Here is a 15,807-nt window from a genome sequence, read left to right as displayed (position 1 = left end):
TAAGTAAACGTACAGATACTTCATATACCTGCGTTAAAAAAGGCTTTGGTCAAACTAAATATACAGATTGAACTTCTTTACCAGAGTCCTCACCAACACGACAACTGTCAAGTTCAGCCTCAGTTTGTACAGGTTCCCCACTTGAAAGGGATTAGAACCATCAACTCAGAGTTTGTTTACTAGATTCCACTGAATGACCAAACAGTGTTGTCTCCACCACTAAACCACGTGTGACCGACAAATAAATGGAGGAAAGGAAGGAAAGCCTGTCGGGCCACAGAGTAGAATCCAGTGGTTAGTGTGTAGTTTTCCTGTAGAGCGACTCGCTGTTGTTACCTTTGCCAAGTTGGCGCAAAGGTTATATTTTTTTATGCGTGTATTCATTCATTTACTTATTTGGTTCAGGGACGACTTGTCACCATCCAAGCACCAATCCATTAGATTTTGGGATTGAACAGCACCCGGGAGGTAAGATGTTTACTCCAATGTGGGGACGCTGGAGCTCTGCGGTGCGCCGTTCATCAGGGCTGAAGCTGCCGTTAGCCGTCTGCTAGCACACGGCTAACTCTGCTCCCCACCCCCCTTCTCCACTCTCAGCCAATCACAGGCCAACCCGCTTTAAGTAGCACAAAAGAATGGGAACTAACAGAACATCATTTAACCTTCGCATTTCAGCAACACGAAGCAGTTCAAATGACCACGACGAATGGTGGCGGGGGTAATCCATTGGTTTCCATGGTGACCAATGTGGCGTTGGCGAAGGTATGTGCTCTAATGAAACCACACACACGTTCTGCAGAGAACAAAACGCAATAAACATTGAAAATGGGAGAACCCGGACATTCTAGAGGACAGACGACCAAGTTGGATTGTTATAACGGTGACTGTCAAAATAAAACTACAAAGTCCCAGGAGAAAATGGACTGGGAGTCATGACACCCTTGAGGAAACATTATTGTAATTGCCTCTACTGAGCACATGCACAACTAGTAGTAGCTTCGGCCGCGGTACGCATGATCAGTAGCAGCGTTTCCGCCGTTTACATGATGACAGAGTTTAAGCATTTTTAAAAAGTCTTAAAAAAATTGCATTTTCAGCAGGTGTTGTCACGTAAAAGGATACCCAAAAACACAACGAATGTTTTGCATTTTCACTTAAAAACATCTATAAAGCGTTTAGAGTTAAAAGAGAGAAAGTTCAGGCTCTGAAATGTATAAAAACAGCATCTTGAACCATCTCAGGTGATGAGTCACATTCACACTAATTATGTTGGATCACAAGGTATGGAGCTGTTTGGATATTTTTTTTTCCAATGAGCCAAAGTAGGACGCAATCAGGGCAGTTTCACTTATTTTAAAGGATAAAGAGACTTCCTCATTGCTCTTACAACAGCTCCATGAGCGGCTCCACATTCCTCCGACTTACAGTACCGCCGAGCTTTAAGGAAACTGTGATATGATGGAAGTTTCACACACTCTGGGAGAAATACTAGTTGGAAAACTTTATGAGTTTGGGGAAGGGATGTGAAAACCATAGGCTAATTAATGTCACATTCAGACAAACGAGTGGCCATAAAAAAGTGAAACTGATTTGTCGCGGCTGTTCCTTTAATCAATAGAGTGAAAATCTCATTTTCAAAAGCAGCCTGGACTCACAGATAGGTTAGTAGCAGAATAATAAAAAAAAAAAAACAAACAGATGGATGTGCAGCAGAAACACAATGTAACTGTAAGCTGTTCAGAGATAGAGATCCCAACAATATCCCAGCGAGTGGCCGCTGCTCTGCAGCAGATAAGAAGCAGCGGAGCGCCGCAGCAGAATGTTAAGAAGCTCTCCGAATGAAGGAGTCCCGACTCAACAGCCTGCAGGGCGACGAGAGGCCAACCGGCCCGCTGTGGAACTGACAGCAGCGAGTCAGGCCCGTGCAATTAACGGCCAACCTGAGGGAGTCACCTGGCAGCCTGTCAGCGCCCTGGAGGAAGAGGAGGAGGATGAAGAGGAGGCTCTCCAATAATCCAGTAAGCCACAAACAACAGGGAAATGTCAAACAGCCACCAGAGAGCAGGCGCAGGAGGCAGGACGCCATCACAGCACATAATTCAAGAAATACAGGTCAACAATCAAACATCACAACTGGAACGGGCAGTCGGTAGAGCACATACCTTCGCCAACTCTATCATTGGTCACCATGGAAACCAAATGGATTACAAGGTTATTTGATCCGCCACTCCCGCCATCATTTCTCCTGGTCGGTTGAACTGTTTCGTGTTGTTCCAATGTGAAGGTTAAATGATGTTCTGCTGGTCCCAATTCTTTTGTGTTACTTGAAGGCACCGTTAGAGTGGCTGTGATTGTGGAGATGGGGGGTGGGGAGCAGAGTTAGCCGTGTGCTCGCAGATGGCTAAAGGCCAATTCATCCTCCATAAGAACAAGAAGGAAGTTCGGCAGTGTGGGGTCCTGCTAAACAAAATGACGTCATTTCCTTCGGCCGTAGGAAATTTGTTTCGGCTGTGCCAACTGCCCTGGCCAAACTATGTGGGTGCCGCACTGCCGAAACTTCTGCACTGCCATGTGCTGCGCATGCGTGGTCCAGCTCGCTCAGGACTATCAGTCATATTTTAACCATATTTAGCTTGTAACATCAAGACTGTGCGAGCGCTGCAGCTCGTCAGAAATGTCGGAGTGCAGGCTTACGTGATGCACCTGAACGCATCACGAAAAGCTGTGAGCTCCTGTAGTTAAAATCGGATCAACATCGCGCTCGGACAAAAACTCTCTTTTATTACTGGAACAGTTCAGAGAAATGTATTTCTGAAAGCACTGGAGGCCAGAAATAAACTGTGCAGTTGAAAAGTTAAAACGCCGTGTGGCTGAGAAGTCATTAAGCCCCTGATGGGAATCAGGTGTGCTGCCTCACCTCTCTGCCCATAAAGGAGGAGCCGCCCAGAGACACAGAGTGACAGGCGGGGGTGAGCATGCAGACACACAGAGGAGCCCGACAGAGGTGGTTGTTTCTGAGTGTTTTTGGTTTTGGTTTTGTTTAATAAGCGAATGGACTTTGGACCACCAGACTCTGCGTCTCTGTGGGGGAACCCGACGGTGGCATGCTCTCCTGCTACACGCCGCTTCACAGACGTGTGGCTGCTGTGAGGGGGCACGGCAGCTTCTCCTCGGAGTTTGAACAGTCCTGCCAAAAAAGCATTTATTTCGGCAGCTGGCTGACGTCACTGCCACTGGAGTAAATATCTTCTGCTTCAACTCGGGTTAATAGCTTTTGCAAAAAGTTGGTACACACACACACACACACACACACACACACACACACACACACACACACACACACACACACACACACGTAGACAAAAACATACTGTAACTTTTGACCCAACTTTTGTTGGCGAAGGTAATTACTCTCTGCAGTTAGAAAGCTCCCAAAAACCAAGCATAACATTATGACCATTATGAACCTAATGGTCCAGTTCTGACACTCGCTGGTTCTTGCTGGTGTCCCCTGGTGGTGGACGGGGTCAGCAGGGACAACCCGACTTCTCTTTAGCCCGACACAACAAACCGAGCTGCTCGAGTCGTCTGACAGTGATTGATACAGTAGATATTGATTACTGCAGACTAAGAACCAGATCCGTCAGTTCAATGACACCAAACGTCCCACCCCTCAAAAAAAAGCCTTGTGTTTTTTTGTTGAGAGGTGTGTGTGTGTGTGTGTGTGGGGGGGGGGTTGGTTGACGTGGCGGGACAGTGAGTCAGCGGGAGTCACAGATCAGCTGGCAGAGCAGACGGAGGGCATCATTAGTGGGAACAGGTCAGATCGGCCTCAGGTCGGGCTTCACTCTGTAACCACCTCGTGCAGCGCCTGCTGTGTCTGCTGAAGACGAGGTGAATGAGGTCAGGAGATAATGGTGTCAGATCTAGATATAGATCCCCGTCTCTCGTGTGTGTGTGTGTGTGTGTGTGTGTGTGTGTGTGTGTGTGTGTGTGTGTGTGTGTGTGTGTGTGTGTGTGCGTGCAGAGTGGCTCAGACGCAGATGTAAAACTGCAGTGACACTGATGTTGCTGGCCGGTGGTTGGTGGTAACCCCCCCCCACTGGACATTTTAACATCACATCCTGGTCATAATCAGGTCCCTGCCTGCTTCATGACAAGATCTTACAGCACGTGTCGGGTCAGATGAGTATCCTGTTTGATGAAAAGCCTTCATCAAACCTTCATCAAACATTCACTGCCTCCTCACACCAGCTCATCCAACAAAGAACCACAGATAATCTTTGATTTTTAACCTGATAGTGTGCACCTTAAAATACAGTTACTGTGTTGGTCAGTCAGTAACATCAGCTGAAGTTTCCTCAATTAGAAGAACCAAGATGTATTTATAATATTTGTTCAGGCTTTTAATTAACTACTTTTGAGCTGCCATGATTTTGTGTTGTCTTGGCCTTTTATATTCTGTGTTCTGTCTGATGTTTTTGAACTGTGTTGTGAAGCACTTTGCAGCTTTTTGTCTGTGAAAGGTGCTATATGAATAAATGTTACTTACTTACTAATTTGGATGTTAGTGGAGAAGGATGCTCTATCGTATTGATGTTAGAGGAGGAAGATGCTCTATAGTATTGATGTTAGTGGAGGAAGATGCTCTATAGTATTGATGTTAGTGGAGGCAGATGCTCTATGTATTGATGTTAGTGGAGGAAGATGCTCTATAGTGTTGATGTTAGAGGAGAAAGATGCTCTATAGTATTGATGTTAGTGGAGGAAGATGCTCTATAGTATTGATGTTAGAGGGGGTATGCTCTATAATCTGATGTTAGAGGAGGAAGATGCTCTATAATCTGATGTTAGAGGAGGGAGATGCTCTATAGTAATGATCTTAGTCAAGGAAGATGCTCTATAGTATTGATGTTAGTGGAGGAAGATGCTCTATAGTATTGATGTTAGAGGGGGATGCGCTCTATAATCTGGATGTTAGAGGAGGAAGATGCTCTATAATATTGACATTAGTGGAGGAAGATGCTCTATAGTATTGATGTTCGAGGAGGAAGATGCTCTATAATCTGGATGTTAGAGGAGGAAGATGCTTTTAGAAAGGGAAGTTAACCGCTATTCAAGCAGGTTGTACATCTTCCATGTAGCACTCCGGAGTAAACAGGACTTTAGTGGATTAGTGAGTGAGCTGCCAGTGACAGGAGAGCGACACTTTGAACAATGAGAATGTGAAAACCTTCTGTAACTGCCGATTGAAAGGTACAGTCATTTAGAAAATCAATATTATACTTGTGAAATCGTTCCACTGATGTTTGTTCACTTCCTGGAGTTAGCATGCTAACCAGCTAACTCCAGCTTGTCCAGCCTTAAGAGCTGCAGCGTCTCGAACTGTCCTGCAGATTGAAGAGAGAACACAACACAACCAGGGCGCTAATCTCTGATCGGACTGAAGACAGACTGCACTGACTCTCTGCTGCCACCTAATGCACAACCGTGGCATTACTTTATGTTACACAGTGCTGCAGTAGCTGGTCCATTCAGCGGGAGACAGAAAACCCTTCTGATCTGAGCAGGACAGGACGGGGACACCCGGACGGACCAAAGGAACATTTGGCTAAATGATCGAGTGATATAAAGATGGAGGAAGAGAGAGGTGGCTGTTGGAAAAGCTGATTCCTCAGCTGTGATTTTCTCACCTCTTCCTCCCTCTTTTTCCCTCCCTCATTCACAATATCAGAGAAACATCTCATTCACACACTGCAGCACCCACTCTGCTCTCCTCCATCCTCCTCCTCCTCCTCTCCATCCCTCCATCCCACTCCTCTTTTTCCTTCAATCTCTCAATGATGGTAATTTGAAAAGTCCAATTCAATGTGAAGCCACACACACACACACACACACACACACACACACACACACACACACACACACACACACACACACACACACACACACACACAAAAGAGAAAAAAAAGCAGCAGAAGACAATATTAAAGGAAGAAGGATCAATAGATTCATTCCCTGCTGTTGACAGAGGTTGATCTCCCCCTGGACCCTTGACCCTCACTGTGTGTGTGCGGCGTGCGTGAGTGCGGTGTGTGTAGGCAGCAGCACTGTGACGTGACACCATCAACAATTGATATTTGTCCCTTTGCGTCAGGTCTTCATGCAGACAATCAACCATGTTTTCGTGATTCATCACCCCGCCTTACTGAGAACAACACACATACCTGGTTATCTTCTTATTGAGGCTGAAATATTGTCTGTTTCATTTGAGCGGAAGCAGATTCTTATTCCTGCGCCCTGACAGCTATTTGGAACAAATTTACGTCCATATTTTGAGAGTATTGCTCCTCTCTGGGATATCGGGGAAACATCTCCGTCTGTCTCTTCTAGGAGGCTCTGCAGGGACCGGCCTGTTTGTCTCACAATGTGACTGCTATATTTTCCTCTTCTTACGTGCATCTGCTGTTAGAAACGATTCATTGACATTAATGCAGTTCAAGGAGATGTACGATTCAGTCTCACACACCAAGTTAAAAGTAAAAAATATTGAAAAGCTCGAACATTTCATTTCGTCATTTATACTTTTGGTGATTTTGGAGTCGTGAGATAAAATCAAATTACTAAGTTACTAAAGTTACTAAAGCAAATACAATACCTCAAAGGAAAATAACAAAATGTTAAACAGCATAAACAACGGTCAGGCTCACTTACTGTGACCGCCCCGTTTCCACAACAACCGCTCAAGTGTAAACGCATTGTTTTTAAATTTTCTGCATGTGCAGTAGCAGACTTTTAGAAAAGTTGCGTTTCCATGGTGACAGAGTCGGAACATTTTCAAAAAGGTGCTTCAGCGGGATGCTGCAGGAGGCAGCAGGACACTGTAGGAAGCAGCAGGACACTGCAAGAGGCAGCAGGATACAGCAGCAGGCAGCAAGAGGCTGCAGGAGGCAACAGGACACTGCAGGAGGCAACAGGACACTGCAGGAGGCAGCGGGAAGCTGCAGGAGGCAGCAGGATGCAGCAGGAGGCTGCAGGAGACATCAGGAGGCAACAGGACACTGTAGGAAGCAGCAGGACACAGCAGGAGGCAGCGGGAAGCTGCAGAAGGCAGCAGGAGACATCAGGATGCAGCAGAAGGCTACAGGGTGCAGCAGGAGGCTGCAGGAGGCTGCAGGACACTACAGGAGGCACCAAGAAGCTGCAGGATGCAGCAGGAGTCTGTAAGAGGCAGCAGGAGACATCAGGAGGCAGCAAGACACTGCAGGAAAACGTGGGGAGCAGCAGGATGCAGCAGGAGGCAGCAGGAGGCTGCAGGAGGCAGCAGGAGACATCAGGAGGCAGCAGGATGCAGCAGAAGACTACAGGATGCAGCAGGATGCAGCAAGAGGCTGCAGGAGGCAGCAAGAAACATCAGGATGCAGCAGAAGGCTACAGGAGGCTGCAGGAGGCAGCAGGATGCAGCAGAAGGCTACAGGATGCAGCAAGAGGCTGCAGGAGGCAGCAAGAAACATTAGGAGGCAGCAGGATGCAGCATAATGCTACAGGATGCAGCAGGAGGTTGCAGGAGGCTGCAGGAGACATCAGGAGGCAGCAGGAGACATCAGGATGCGGCAGGAGACATCAGGATGCAGCAGGAGGCTACAGGAGGCACCAAGAAGCTGCAGGAGGCAGCAGGAGTCTGCAAGAGGCAGCAGGAGACATCAGGATGCAGCAAGACACTGCAGGAAACCGTGGGGAGCTGCAGGAGACATCAGGAGGCAGCAGGATGCAGCAGGAGGCAGCAGGAGGCTGCCGGATGCAGCGGGAGGCAGCCGGAGGCAGCGGGATGTTGCGGGATGTTGCAGGAGGCAGCAGGAGGCAGTAGGATGTTGCAGGATGCAGTAGGATGTTGCAGGATGCAGCAGGAGGCAGCAGGAGGCAGCAGGAGGCAGTAGGAGGTTGCAGGATGCAGTAGGATGTTGCAGGATGCAGCAGGAGGCAGCAGGAGATTGCAGGAGGCAGCAGGATATTGCAAGATGCAGCAGGAGGCAGCAGGATGTTGCAGGGTGCAGCAGGAGGCAGCAGGATGTTGCAGGATGTTGCAGGGTGCAGCAGGAGGCAGCAGGAGATTGCAGGAGGCAGCAGGAGGCAGCAGGAGATTGCAAGAGCCAGCAGGATAAATGCTGAGAGAGTTTGAGAATGCTGACCGTAGCCGACTCTCAGTGAGGTGAGAGGGCAGCTTTTAAATGAGGCCTCACACAAGACGAAGCATCTTTTAATTTGTGGCGTTGAGCAGATTTGTAAAAAGTAGCTTGGAAGTGGATGTAGAGCGGAGCGGCTTTTCTTCTGGAGGTCTGCAGGGGTCAGCAGCTCTGCTGAGGCCGACTCCACAAGATGAAGCTTTCAGCTGAGGACTCCTTCACTGGTGCTGCTGCATCACTTTATCACCTCGTTTCCATGACAACAGCTCAAGTGTATACGCATTGTCTTTGCTTTTTCGTTTCAGAAAAGGTTTGCATTTACATGGCAACGATCTGAAAATGATATCTGTTTAGACGGAAACACCAGAAACACTGATAATGATGTAGTGTTCATGTTGGGCCACTGGTGGGTGCTGTTGGTTGTTTTATGTAATGAAACGAGAACAAATAACTAGAAACATTAACACTGGGAGAACACGGACATTCTAGTGGACAGACGACCAAGTTGGATTGTTATTACGGTGACTGTCGACCATAAAATTCCCAAGTCCAGGACAATACGGACTGGGAGTCATGACACCATGGAGGAATCATTGTCTCTATTGAGCATGTGCAGAACTACTAGTTACTACAGCCACGGTGTGCAGGACCAATAGGAGTATTTCCACCATCTACAAAGAGACGCAATGCAGTCAGAGCGTTTTCAAAAACTTGCGTGTTCAGAGGCTTTGAGCATTGTTGTGTCAATGGATGTTTTGTTTTTTTACTTGATAAACATTGTCATATAAACGGGGCCTGAGATACACAAAATGCAGAGGGATGATGTTTTCTATCTGCTTTTCCTCATAAATGAGGTATGAGAGGGACAAGAGCTTTGACTTCATCCAAGCACAGGGAGCTTTTAATATATTTTACTTTTCTACCTGAACTTGGATGCTCACTCCTGCCTGTGTTATGTCATCCTGTTGTGGTACGGTTTACATCGACCTTCGGTTGATATCGGCTGTCAGATTACAGCCTGCAATCGTTCCTGAGGTGAAACAAAGTGAGCCGAGGTTCAGGATAAAAGGCCCACAAAGTGTCAGTAAATACTGAATGTGAGATGACCAACGGTTTGTAGCAGATGGAGGTCAGACTGCAGAGGAGGAGCGTCTCCCGTCTCCTCTTCTGTTGCTGCGAGTTGAGAGCTGCTCTCTGCTCACTAATGTTTTATATAAGGACAACTGCTGTCAGATGAAACTGGGCTTTTACTTCGCTGCCGGAGTTAAAGGGGAGAAATGTTGGCAGCACTGCCTTTCTTCACCTGCGTAATAAGTGAGACCAGGTGACAGTTACTGTATCTCTGATACACACAGAGAACAGAACTTTCATTATGTCTCAATCAGAACAAAGCTGGTATCAAAGTCTCAAACTGAGCAAATTACACACCAAACAAAGCCGGTCAACAAGAGGAATTAGTCTAAAACTGACTTGAAAATAGATGAAAATCACATTTACATGGAGGGTATAGTCCAATCTTCAGAAGTGCCCTGGACTGGACTGTGCTGCATTTTAGAATGTTTCAAGTGAAAATACATCGATATTGTGTTTTTGTTTCGTTTTGTTTTAGTAATGACACCACACACACACATGCAGCAGAGAACAATCAGCTCTAAACATTAACAACAGGAGAACACAGACATTCTAGTGGACAGACCACCAAGTTGGATTGTTATTACGGTGACTGTCAAAATAAAACCATCAAGTCCAGGAGAATACGGACTGGGAGTCACGACACCACGGAGGAAACATTGTTGTTACTGTAGATCTACTGAGCAAGTGCAGGAGAACTAGTTACTTTGACCGTGGTGACCAGGAGCAGCGCATTGGCAGTCTGCACAGGTTTTTCCAGAAAAACTGCTGACAGTAACTGTAAAAAATCTGCAATTGGAAAAAAACGCAAAACTTTTTATCAGCAGGTGCTTCAGTCCACACTGACTAAAGGCCTGTCGAAATCCGCAGCAGATGTTTGAGGAAAAAAAAATTCAAACAGCTTCTTGTTAATTTGCCCTGTGATGAAGATATTGACCTCCTCCTCCTTCTCCTCCTCTTATGGAAAAGAAGAATAAATACTGGCTCCATCCTGTTCACAGTGAAGAGAAAAAGAAGAGGAGCTGATTTCAGGAGGTCTGGCAGACCTTCAGAGTCATGTGAGAATAGCTGAGATATAAACTGTCAACATGCATGATGACTCGAGTACACCTCAGTAACCAAAACAAAGATACATCAGTCAATATGAACAAGATGCTCTATAATCTGGATATTGGCGGAGGAAGATGCTCTATAATCTGGAAGTTAATGGAGGAAGATGCTCTATAATCTGGATGTTAGCTAACTGCTATTTAAGCATGTTCATGCTAACCACAGCTTTTGCAGTTACAGGATAATGCTAATGCTAGTTACAGTGAGGCTTATTTTGTCTTGGTCATAAAGACTGGGTTATTTTAGGGTTAATGTGCTGAACAGGAGTTTAATGAAATAGTAATGAATAGCCACGCTGCAGAGAACAGCGTTTCATAATGATAATGCTAAAGGTAACTGTGCAGCTCAGTGATCAGGACGAAGAGAGATTCTTGGCTGCAGGCCAGGCTCAGCTGATTCACAGAACCCCCCCCCCAAACCAGCTGACATCATGATGGACCACTAACCGTTCAATCGAGTTCAATGTGACAATGTGAAACGATCCATTTGTGCCTCCAGAGCGGTCGCTCCATTTGGAGGCTGGAGATCGGCCGCGTCCTCACCGCTGAAGTTTATTTAAAACGGGAATTAAAGCCGCGGACACGTTTCAAAGTGTCATCTGTCGGCACTCCAAATGCATCATAATAACACTCAATAATACATCGGTGCGATGTTGCTAGGTGACAGAGGTGGATGAGTGGCTGATGAGACACTCCAGGGGTCAGTCCGATTCGTGGGCTGATGGAGGGTCTGCTCTAGAGCCTGACTCCTCCTGGGAAACGCACACACACATCTGAGGCCCCGTTTACATGACAACACCGTTTCGTGTGACCATCGTTTTTTTGGAAAACGGGTTCCAGAGTGGAGAAATTTGAAAACGCTGCCTCGGCTTTGACGTGTGGACAGACAAAACGCACATTCACTGAAAACGATGATCTCATCGCCCCACCTCTCGACCCGATAACCTTGCGAAGTCACTTAAAAATGATAACAGTCTCAAACTGTTCTGACACCGCAGCAGTTACTGATGCTGGTTGCTTCAATATAGCGATATGTTAGATTTGTTCATTTCTCAGATTTTGCATGCTCCATGTCTTCTTTTCCATTTTTGGTGTATTTCGGTGGCACCTATAGGCCTGGCATATGTGTTACTTCATTTTGAATAGTTTCCATGGTGTCACATGGACGGAGATGTTTCCCACATGAAATTTTTCCTAAGAACGATGGCGAAGAAAGAGATCGTTTTGGCATGTGGACATTGCTCGAGTGTCTGGTTTGATACCCACAGCCGACGGGTTACCACTGAGCAATGCCCCTCATCTCACCCGCTCCCCGAACGCTGTAATGGCAGCTCACCGCTCCTTGTCTCTAGGGTGGGCCAAATGTAGAAAACAGTGGTGGCTAAGTAAGTTAGAGAAGTGGACTTCGGATTGGGAGTTTGCAGGTTCGAATCCTGCAGCTCACATGTCACCGCTGTGGGTGAGCAATACCCTTGACCCCGATCAGCTCCCTGGAGCGCCGTAATGCACCTCTGAACCTGGGAGAACAGAATTGGTCAATGTGGGGAAAAAAAAGGAATCTCCCCAAGGAGATTAATAAAGTGGGATTAATTTTACTTTGGTTTGGCTTGACATGCAATCATCAGGTCATCAGTCTGAAGCCTAATTTATGTGTCATACACAAATGACATACAAAGGCACTTTAGACTTGATAGTTACCTTCACCAACAGAAGTTGGGGCAGAAAGTTATGTTTTAGTCTATGTGTATTTATTTATTGGTTTGTATGTATGTATGTATTTTACTAACTTTTCACAAAAACTATCAATGAATTGCATGAAATCTTCAGGGATGATTTGTTATCATCCAAGGACCAATCATTTAGATTTTGGGGTGTTCAGGTCTGCGCTCTACCGAGGGCCCGTTCCAGATGTATAGTTGACAGTCACCATAATAACAATCCAACTTGGTCATCTGTCCATCCGAAGGTCCGTGTACTCCTATTGATAATGTTGAAAGCGGATTGTTGTTAATCGTTTTGAGTGTTTCTGCCATTTCCATTTTTGGAAATGTTTTCAAAACGTTGCCATATAAATGCAAAACTTTTCTGAAATGTAAAAATGATGTGTCTTTGTTGAATTCTTGAACGTTCTATTAACATCACAGTGATCTTCCGTCCTCTGACCGAGTAATCCACCTGCTCATAAAGCTACCATCTCCTAGTCTCTCTTTAATCTCACATCCTCACACTGCACATGAAGCAAACTTGCAGTTGAAGCGGAAGAGAATTTAGGATTCTCCTAAAAAACAACAGTACTTTCAAGTGCTATCAAGAGACTTTATGATAAGAAATATCCAACCTGTTTGTACCTTTTTTGAACCACAGCCTCATGTGTTTGCTGCAGGGAGCTTCAGTGTTGGTTTAAGAAGCCGAACTCAGGTTGAACTGCTCATTGATCTCCTGAAGATGGCAGTATTTAAAGCCAACACACATGTCAAGGCATGGACCAGTTTATTCTCCTGGAAGCGTCTCTTGTGCAGTGCTTAGATCTATATAAATGGAGAGTAAATTAGTGATAGGATAAGCACTTGGAGTTATTGCTGCTGCATTGATTCTTTCCTCTAGGTTATTTCTTTGATTATAAATGAGTGAAAGTGCATTGTATTATTCTGTCTTTCCCCATTTGTCTTCATATTGTTCCCTCTTTTCTCCCACTCGCTCGCTCTATCAGCCCCTTCTTCCCTTCACGTTTGGTTTTTCAGGCTCTCTGCTACCGAGGCGTCTTGATTTCCCCAGAGGACGACTCAACCTTCATCTTATCTTCCATTAACACTTCTCTCCTCCTTTGTCTCCACCTGTCTTCTGCCTGGATCCTGCCGAGGATCCCGACTCCTCAGCGTGGCCCGCTGTATGAACGCTGAAGGTTTTCATTAACAGTTGTTAGCTGCAGGCGGGACGTCTCCCTCTACAGCTCCATCTGTGCAGCCGCCCGAGCCAATAACTGCAGAGCGGCACGAGCAACGGAGCTGTTTGCTTTGGCTTTCAACACCATCTGAATTCAACAGGCCAGCGCATCAAACTCCAAATTATTCCAACCACTCAGGGCCATAATATCATTACCACCATGTTTTTAGATGAAAAACCCAAAAAGCAGAAGAGCCACTGAGTCGATGGGTTATCTGTAGCCTCAACCAGAAGTTTACTCATCAGCGGCTCACTGAGCAGACACAGAGAGACAGGAAGCAGCTAAACATGACAAACATCGCAGTGATGAAGACCAACACAGAGACGGAGAGAGGAATCCAAAACAAGCACCAGCTATTCTTCATGTCAAATATTCAGGTTGGTAGGTAAGTAAGTAGTTAGGAGGGAGGGAGGTAGGTAAGTGGGTAGGTCGGAGGGAGGTAGGTTGGCAGCAAGGAGGGAGGTAGGTAGATAGGAGGGAGGTAGGTGGGTAGGTATGAGGGATGTAGGTAGGCAGCAAAGAGGTAGGTAGGTAGTCAGGCAGCAAAGAGGTAGGTAGGTAAGTAGGTAGGTCGGAGGGAGGTAGGTTGGCAGCAAGGAGGGAGGTAGGTAGGCAGGTAGGGGGCTAGGTAGATAGGAGGGAAGTAGGTGGGTAGGTATGAGGGAGGTAGGTAGGCAGCAAAGAGGTAGGTAGGTAGGTAGCAAGGAGGTAGGTAGGCAGCAAGGAGGTGGGTAGGTAGGTAGGTAGGTAAGTTGGTAGATAGGGAGATAGGTAGGTAGGTAGTAGGGAGGGAGGTAGGTAGGTAGATAGGTAGGTAGGTCAAAAGGTGGAAGCATGGTGAGGTGTGATCCGCTGGTCCTCCAGGTAAAACACTCCTGTTACGGAACCAGAAACAGAGGAAAGATCCTTTGTTGCTGCTCTACATGCCTGACGACATTCATGAGCATGAACTGTGTGACGTCTCGCCTCAGTTTCCCGCTCTGAGCTGACAGCAGGGACACCCGGTTGGTTCGATCCTCATCAGCTTCACCCTGTTGGAAAAGCTCACAGATGCTCTTCTGGTTCTTTCACTCCCTGATGTCTTTCTGTGTCGTTCAGAGGCGTGTTTGTTGGTATCGAAGTATTTGTACGATGACAGTGAACACACGGAAAACAACATGCTGTTGTTTTTTTTCTGCAGTGACCTCCTCACCTCCAATACGGCAGCCATATGCAACACAGAACACCCGCTGCCTGCTGCACAAGCTGTGGAAGGACATCTGAGGAGGACATTCAAACTGCTGCTTGCCTGCCTGCAGATTCACCAGAAACAGTTTACTTACACATCTGGCTATAAAATACCTCGTCCATATGTCAGACATAACAAACTGATGCAGCTCAGACCTGCACATATCTAAATTCGACCACAAAATAATGGAAAGGTGGCCTGCTGAATCTATTTCAGAGTAACATGAAGCTCCAGGGAGGACCCGCTTCGCCATGAAAAGAAATATGAAGCTGACTTTACTTCATTCAGGCGTGAGAAATAATCTCCTACATCAATCTGACACTGCAGCCAACTGTGATGTAATATCTTAGGGACAAACAGGAGGAAGATGAAGGGCGGCTAGCAAAAGAAAACAAAGATGCTCTATGGATGTTAGTGGAGGAAGATGCTCTATAATCTGGATCTTAGTGGAGGAACTTGCTCTATAATCTGGATGTTAGTGGAGGAAGATGCTCTATAATCTGAATGTGAGTGGAGGAAGATGCTTTATAATCGAAATGTTAGTGGAGGAAGATGATCTATAATCTTGATGATTGTGGAAGAAGATGCTTTATAATCTGGATGTTAGTGGAGAAAGATGCTCTATAATCTGCATGTTAGTGGAGGAAAATGCTGTATAATTCAGATGTTAGAGGAGGGAGATGCTCTATAATCTGGATGTTAAGAGGAATATGCTCTATAATCTGGATGTTAGTGGCGAGAGATGCTCTATAATCTGCATGTTAGTGGAGGAAGATGATCTATAATCTGGACCAGTAACCAAGCAGCTGAGATAAACTACCAACTTGCAGACAGCTTTTAGAAGAGGATGCTACCTGCTGCTTAAGCACAGTAATGCTAACCACAGCTCCTGTGGATACAGGCTAATGCTAATGCTACTTACAGTGGGACATTGTTGCGGTCAGGATTAATGAGGCTCCTCCTCCACTAAACATGACTTAAATAAAATAGTAACTGCTGCTCTTTACTGAAGACAACTAATGCTAAAGCGAACTGTGTGCTGCAAGCAGGACAGACAGAGTGAGCAGCTTAACGCCTGTTTTCACCGCCCTCAGAAGCGTTTGGAGCTAACTATATTTCAAATAGTCACAATGCTCTTGACGTTTCACAATAACGTCACTTCCAAATAGTTCCCCAACTCTGCTCAAGCTTTCATCAGTTCCTACCAAAGAG

The 15,807-nt window shown here is 46.1% G+C and overlaps 1 protein-coding gene across 1 annotated transcript in view; it reads right to left on the bottom strand.

The window, feature by feature from the left end:
- LOC308107631 (leucine-rich repeat and fibronectin type III domain-containing protein 1-like protein) overlaps positions 1-15,807 on the bottom strand; it is a gene marked incomplete at both ends in the record, with an annotated part of 49,212 nt that overhangs the window by 10,154 nt on the left and 23,251 nt on the right. The window lies entirely within an intron of this gene.

Source organism: Lipophrys pholis (assembly GCF_963383615.2).
Source record: "Lipophrys pholis genome assembly, chromosome: 3".
Classification (NCBI taxonomy): Eukaryota; Metazoa; Chordata; class Actinopteri; order Blenniiformes; family Blenniidae; genus Lipophrys; species Lipophrys pholis.
The sequence above is the reverse complement of the archived record's forward strand: the minus strand, read 5'-3'. Positions and strand labels throughout refer to the sequence as shown.